Source organism: Triticum dicoccoides, chromosome 4A (assembly GCF_002162155.2).
Source record: "Triticum dicoccoides isolate Atlit2015 ecotype Zavitan chromosome 4A, WEW_v2.0, whole genome shotgun sequence".
In the NCBI taxonomy this organism is placed as follows: Eukaryota; Viridiplantae; Streptophyta; class Magnoliopsida; order Poales; family Poaceae; genus Triticum; species Triticum dicoccoides.
The window spans coordinates 581,089,271-581,095,711 of NC_041386.1; positions in this window are offsets into that span (position 1 = coordinate 581,089,271).

A 6,441-nucleotide genomic window follows, 5' to 3' on the forward strand; every position below is an offset into this window, starting at 1 on the left:
ACAACTAAATAGAAACAAAATGGAAAAACAAAATCTACTTAGTGAGGAAATCAAACAAGCACACATGAGAATATCAACCCCACGCTATTGCTCCCCGACAACGACGCCAGAAAAGAGCTTGATAATCCCCAAGTGCAGGGAATCATCGTAGCAATTACCAAAGGTGGAACTGATAAGTACGGAGTGTCGAACCCACAAGGAGCTAAAGGTAAGATCAATATTCTCTCAAGTCCTATCTGCCACTGATACGACTCTACGTACACCAAACGTTTGCTTCCAACTAGAAACGAGAAATAAAACTACGTTGTGGGTATGAAGAGGATAACTTTGCATGGTATCAGAGAGCTAAAATATAAAAGTAGGTGTTGTTATCATAAAGTTAGAATATATTACTTAAGTATTATAAATAGCGAGTGTGGAATAATGATGGATCGGTGTGCGGAATTGTCTTAGGCAATTGTTAACAAGACCGATAGTCGTCATTGCAATTTCATATGAGCGAGAGGCATAGGCTAACATACTTTCTCTTCTTGGATCATATGCACTTCTGATTGGAACTCTAGCAAGCATCCGCAACTACTAAAGATCATTAAGGTAAAACCCAACCATAGCACTAAAGCATCAAGTCCCCTTTATCCCATACGCAACAACCCCCTTACTCGGGTTTATGCTTCTGTCACTCAAGCAACCTACTATAAGTGAATCATGAACGTATTGCAACACCCTACAGCGGGAATCCCTCACGCTTGCATGACATGGAGGGCACAATATGACAGCACCAAAATAAAACATACAACTTGTACCAATCTAGATCATCAATCAACCCAAAGACAGAGGATATCTACTCAAAACATCATAGGATGGAAACACATCATTGGATCATAATACGTGGCATTAAGCACCATGTTTAAGTAGGGATTATATCGGGGTGCGGGAGAGTGGACTGCGTAAAAGAGATGAGGATGGTGATGATGTTGGTGATGTTGATGAAGACGATCACCGCGACGATGATTTCCCTCCCGATGGCACTCCGGTGCCACAGAGAGAGAGAGAGAGAGAGAGGAGGAGAGGTTCTCCCCCTTGTGCTTCCTCCTCCATGGCCTCCCCCTGGATGGGGAGAGGTTCTCCCTCTGGTCCTTGGCCTTCATGGTGATGATGGCCCCTCCGGGATCCTCCTCCATAGCCTCCGGTGATGATGGCCCCCTCCGGCAGGGTGCAAGAGAGGGCCTAGATTGATTTCTCGTGGCTACAGAGGCTTGCGGCGGCGAAACTCCTGATCTAAGTTAATTTCTGGAGGTTTGGGTATTTATAGGAGAGGTTGGCGTCGAGAACAAGTCAGGGGGCCCGACGGGTAGTCCATGAGGCACATGGGCGCGCCCCCACCCTCGTGGGGCCCACGGGACTCCCCTCCGGTAGATTTTTGTTCCAGTATTTTTTATATTTTCCAGAAAAATTCTCCGTTGATTTTCATCGCATTCCGAGAACTTTTATTTCTGCACAAAAACAACACCATGGTAGTTCTGCTGAAAACAGCGTCAGTCCGGGTTAGTTCTAATCAAAGCATACCAAAATCATATAAAACTATTGTAAACATGGCATCAATACTTCATAAATTATAGATACGTTGGGGACGTATCAAAGGCCCACATCGGTCGAGAATGGCCCTGGAGTGGAGCGATGCAGCGTCGGAGGAATTCCTTCATCACCATGGGCACGGTCATGCCGAGATCTTTCAGCCTCTTCATCCGGAGCCAAACGAAGGCAAGGCATGGGTCAGCAAGCCTCACGTGGCCCTAGCCGGAGCTGGGGACGGTGGGCGCCACAGGGGGCGAGAGGAGGGAGCTTTGCACGCTGACATCCACAAACACCCACCGTGTCTGAAACCCACTCGCAGATGGTGGGAGCTCAAAGTCAATCCCCGAGCCGGCCATCACATCCATGGCCTGGAAGCTCAGGCATCCCGAGCATTATCAAGGATCAGCCAGGTGCAGCGAGAAGAAATGGCGAAGTAGGGCCACAGAAGGGGCAATGCCCACCATGGCCTCGCCTCGCAGACGGAGGCAAAAACAACAATAAGAGCGATGGAATGGGGATCTTGGTGCAGCATATGGATCTGACAGTGGGACAACACGACATTGAAGAAGGCGGAGAAAGGAGGAACCAGGCCGGCCCACAGGGCGTCAATGAAGAATTGGACTTTGGTGGCTGTCCTATCAACAGAGGCGCGGGATGCAGGCCAGGCCGCCATCTTCCCCCATTCATTGAAGCCGGCGGCGAGCGCTGGTCGGACCTTGTCCATGGCTTCCTGGTTGAGCACCAACGACTGACCCACGGCAGGTTCAATGGCCGGAGGTGGATCGGCGGAGGACTGGGACTTCCTCTTCCCCTTCGCTGTTCGGCTCGGCACCATGGCGACAGGGAGGGCCGAGCTTAGGTCAAGTTGGGAGAGGAAGTTGTTGTTTTAGAAGGTAGAAGAATTGGTGACGCGTGTCTCCAGCAACGAGGGAATAACTGTATAGGTCACGGTGGCCACCTAGCTAGGCGGGTATCAAGGCAGCATGGGGAAGCGGAGAGGCCCATGTCCCATCAATTTCCACACGTCAACCAAGGCAGTAGGCTGTTGGGGCCCGCGGCGCTCCGCCCTGGCCCCTTGGCTTCGCCTCGACGCCAAGTTCGAGCATGCCTTGGGCCCGGGGGCTACTGTCGGCGTCCTGGGAATGGGGGTCCCCAGACTTGCCTGCCCGCGGCCCACGGCGTGGCTCCACTAGTGGTCCTGTACGACCCATCTTCATCGACGAACACTCAAGACCCTCGCGAGGCGGACGATGCAAGACCTCCTCGGGGGCGGCCTCACCAGGATGGCTCGCGAGGGGCGGAGAGATCAAGGCGAGGGGCACTTCGCGAGGTCCCTGTGATGCAAGCCATGACGACCAAGGCCAGGCGGGCGCTAGCGCGTGCAGTGTCCTAGTTTCCTATTTGCTGCTAAAGGGGCAGGCGCAGGCGAGGAGTCCCGAGGTATCAGGCAAAGGTTTCCATATCAGTGCAACAAGACCAAGACCAGCATGACGGCAGGACAGAGGTCACCGTGGAGCCCAGGACGGCGTCACGACCAGAGCCTTTGGCAGGTGAAGACCACCTTTTGTCAGGATAACTTGTACTAGTTGTCTCCCTTCAAATTTGGCCGTTGTGGGATCCCTTCCCGCCAACATTTGGGAAGAGGACCAGGGCTTCTATAAAATAAGACTAGCCACCACCATAGGGAGGCATCTCATCTTGAACTAGACCCATTCCACCAAGGCCACCATACAAGCTCACTGAGCTCAAGAACACCTCCCTCCGGAGGTTGTTCATCCCTTGTACTTGTTCATCCTCAGCCCAAGAGGCAATCCACCACACCACACTGGAGTAGGGTAATACACCACATCGGTGGCCCGAACCAGTATAAACCCTGTGTCCTTTGTTCTGCGAGTTCGATGTGCTGAGCTTTGAGATTGCGGTGAGAGTGTGAGCTAGGGGGGGGGGAGATCTTCGTGCGCACCCCAGAGTTCAAACCTCAAGGGTTTTGCCGGAACCCGAAATCCGACACGTTCCATCATTGTCATATTTTTTTGATGGGAAGGACAGTAGGAGAGGCTCCTACTGTGTTTTCATATAAAAATGAAGGTGTTACACAGTTACATCATATGTACATCAATGCCAACCACCACAGAGAGGGCAGTGATTGGCCAGTGTTGACCTACAACAGGATCTACTAGTCAAAGATCAACTAGGAAATTAGGGCAGAATGTGCCCTCTTGGTTCTGTGTTGTAGCAGTCCAAAATATTTCTTGAACCTCTAAGGCCAGGCGTCGATGGTAGGGTCCACCCTTCTGAAATGCTTGTTGTTTCTTTCCTTCCACATGCTCCAAGCCACCGTTCATCATTTTTTATACATGTTGCTCTTGATTCATTGCTTTGCATGATCATGTAGTTGACATCGTATTTGTGGCAAAGTGATAACCCACAAGTATAGGGGATCGCAACAGTTTTCGAGGGTAGAGTATTCAACCCAAATTTATTGATTCGACAGAAGGGGAGCCAAAGAATATTCTCAAGTATTACCAGCTGAGTTGTCAATTCAACCACACCTGGAAACTTAATATCTGCAACAAAGTATTTAGTAGAAAAGTAATATGATAGTAGTGGTAACGATAGCAAAAGGTAACGGTAGCAAAATTAATATTTTTGGGTTTTGTAGTGATTGTAACAGTAGCAACGGAAAAGTAAATAAGCGAAGAACAATATAGGAAAAGCTCGTAGGCATTGGATCGGTGATGGAGAATTATGCCGGATGCGATCGATCATGTAATAGTCATAACATAGGGTGACACAAAACTAGCTCCAGTTCATCAATGTAATGTAGGCATCTATTCCGAATATAGTCATACGAGCTTATGGAAAAGAACTTGCATGACATCTTTTGTCCTACCCTCCCGTGGCAGCTGGGTCCAATTGGAAACTAAGGGATATTAAGGCCTCATTTTAGTAGAGTACCGGACCAAAGCATTAACACATAGTGAATACATGAACTCCTCAAACTACGGCCATCACCGGTAAGTATCCTGATTATTGTCACTTCGGGGTTAACAGATCATAACACATAATAGGTGACTATAGACTTCCAAGATAGGATCAAGAACTCTCATATATTGATGAAAACATAATAGGTTCAGATCTGAAATCATGGCACTCGGGCCCTAGTGACAAGCATTAAGCATAGCAAAGTCATAGCAACATCAATCTTAGAACATAATGGATACTAGGGATCAAACCCTAACAAAACTAACTCAATTACATGATAAATCACATCCTACCCATCACCGTCCAGCAAGCCTATGATGGAATTACTCACTCAAGACGGTGAGCATCATGAAATTGGTGATGGAGGAAGGTTGATGATGACGATGGTGATGGATTCCCCTCTCCGGAGCCCCGAACGGACTCCAGAGCAGCCCTCCCGAGAAAGTTTAAGGCTTGGCAGCGGCTCCGTATCGTAAAACGCGATGAATCCTTCTCTCTGGTTTTTTCTCTCCCCGAAAGTGAATATATGGAGTCAAGGTTGAGGTCGGTGCAGCGTCACGGGGCCACACGAGGCAGGGGGCGCGCCCAGGGGGGTAGGGCGCCCCCCACCCTCTGGACAGGGTATGGCCCCCCTGACGTGGATCTTTCTTCCAGTATTTTTTATATATTCCAAAAATAATCTCCATTGATTTTGAGATCATTCTGAGAACTTTTATTTCTGCACAAAAATAACACCATGGCAATTCTGCTGAAAACAGCGTCAGTCCGGGTTAGTTCCATTCAAATCATGCAAGTCGGAGTCCAAAACAAGGGCAAAAGTGTTTGGAAAAGTAGATACGACGGAGACGTATCAACTCCCCCAAGCTTAAACATTTGCTTGTCCTCAAGCAATTAAGTTGATAAACTGTAAGTGATAAAGAAAAACTTCTACAAACTCTGTTTGCTCTTGTTGTTGTAAATATGTAAAGCCAACATTCAAGTTTTCAGCAAAGATTATGAACTAACCATATTCACAATAACACTTAGGTCTCATGTTTACTCATATCAATGGCATAATCAACTAGCGAGCAATAATAATAAATCTCGGATGCCAACACTTTCTCAAGACAATCATAATATGATATAACAAGATGCTATCTCGCTAGCCCTTTCTGAGACCGCAAAACATAAATGCAGAGCACCTTTAAAGATCAAGGACTGACTTGACATTGTAATTCATGGTAAAAGAGATCTAGTCAAGTCATACTCAATGTAAACTAATAGTAATGGATGCAAATGACAAAGGTGCTCTCCAACTGGTGCTTTTTAACAAGCGGATGATGACTCAACATAAAAGTAAATGGATAAGCCCTTCGCAGAGGGAAGCAGGGATTTGTAGAGGTGCCAGAGCTCAGTTTTGAAATAGATATGAATGATATTTTGAGCGGTATATTTTCATTGTCAACATAACAACCGAGAGATCTCGATATCTTCCATGCTACACACATTATAGGCGGTTCCCAAATAGAATGGTAAAGTTTATACTCCCCCTCCACCAACAAGCATCAATCCATCGCTTGCTCGAAACAACGAGTGCCTCCAACTAACAAGAGTCCCGGGGGAGTTTTGTTTGCAGTTATTTTGATTTGATTTGCATAAAGCATGGGACTGGGCATCCCGGTGACCAGCCATTTTCTCGTGAGTGAGGAGCGGAGTCCACTCCTCTTGAGAATAACCCGCCTATCATGGAAGATACATACAACCCTAGTTGATACATGAGCTATTCGAGCATACAAAACAGAATGTTTATTTGAAGGTTTAGAGTTTGGCACATACAAATTTACTTGGAACGGCAGGTAGATACCGTATATAGGTAGGTATGGTGGACTCATATGGAACAAC